Source organism: Capsicum annuum, unplaced genomic scaffold (genome assembly GCF_002878395.1).
Source record: "Capsicum annuum cultivar UCD-10X-F1 unplaced genomic scaffold, UCD10Xv1.1 ctg62653, whole genome shotgun sequence".
Taxonomy (NCBI): Eukaryota; Viridiplantae; Streptophyta; class Magnoliopsida; order Solanales; family Solanaceae; genus Capsicum; species Capsicum annuum.
The window spans coordinates 1,668-3,025 of NW_025871683.1; the positions used below are offsets into that span (position 1 = coordinate 1,668).

The window sequence follows — 1,358 nt, forward strand, 5'->3', positions numbered from 1 at the left end:
AGGTCTAAAACAACTTCATCTACTAATTCTTGGAGAATATGCCTAGCAACTTCAGTGCCACATTCATATTCTTCAATCTCAAAGTCCGTACATTTACCCAAAACATGGATCATATCCCATTCTATGAGCTCGTCTGGGATCAAACCAACAAATTGTGTCCACTCTTCGACCTCATCAATAATATCAGCAATAAAGATCTCTTTGGTCATACTTGATGGTAGTTTGGTACAGGTTCTGAAACCGGAATCAGAGATTGGAGAAAATTTTGAGTCTAGGTACTCTAATAGAAAATCAAAGGCGATCCTTTAAGATGATTCATCTGTTTTGGGTCATTACAGCCAAGCAACTCACCGAAAGCCATCCACAGAAAACTCGAAAACATTTCATGTTCATTGAGGTGAAAATGGCTCACAGAGAACCCATCCTCTACAGGTAGAGCCTGCTGTTGAGGTGTAGTTCCAAATATGAGTTCCGCATTCAAAATAACCTTTTTTGCATAGCAGAGTTTGCTTCGTTTTAACTGATCAATCTTGCTGAGCACTCCAGAAATGTTATGAATCAGTTCTCTGCAACTCCTCCTGGTGGATAATGAGGTCTCACAATCCGAAAGATCTCTATAAGGTCTGGAAAGAGTGGTTCATCATCAATAGAGTCCACTGTTTCAGCAAGCACTTTGTCCTCTGGAAGAAAACAAACATCATATTTATTAGAAGCATGGATGCATGAAGTCCAAGTTCAGAGTTGTCTTATTTTTTAATTTATGTATTTGAGGGAAAGAAAGAAAGTATGGAAATAGTAAAATGTTGAATCGGGGACCATACTTGAGCTACTATTAGGACTGCTGGAGAGGTAGCTGTCAGTTAAATGGTGATCAAATGAATTCCCAACTAAATCTGCTTCATCTTCCAAAGGAGAAAAATATCTAGTAGGATAAGTGAGAGCACATTTAGCTCTAAACCTTTGCAAACCTGGTTCTGAACTCTTTAGTTCGGCCATCTCAAAATCGATATCTTCTTTATCAGATCCGCAGGTCGAGCACCAAGTTTGTCTGCCATATTGCTCCAAGTTTCAGAAGCTGAAGCATTTTGGGGCTTACTGCCTGATCCTGCTGGCATCGATTCCAAACCCATGAGCCTAGCAACCAAACTTGGAGCTGTCATTTCGCGCTTGCTTTCACAACGTGTATCGGTCATTCCATTATTCTTTGAATTTGGAAAACCCCCACTGTTCTCATCAGCAATCTACAATGTTCATACAAGAACCAAAAACAATAAAAACAAAAACTTTCCTGTCAGGCTAAAATCTGAGACCATAGAAGAAAAAGAAAGCTAAATGTGGGAGTATAGTTCAAGAAATGA

General features: G+C 39.3%; 1 long non-coding RNA gene across 1 annotated transcript in view; it reads left to right on the forward strand.

The window, feature by feature from the left end:
- LOC124893630 overlaps positions 1-291 on the forward strand; it is a 793-nt gene extending 502 nt beyond the window's left edge. Inside the window, exon 2 of the long non-coding RNA XR_007050805.1 lies at positions 3-291. This is a non-coding gene — a long non-coding RNA (uncharacterized LOC124893630). The remainder of the gene's footprint in view (positions 1-2) is intronic.
- Positions 292-1,358: the final 1,067 nt, after the last annotated feature.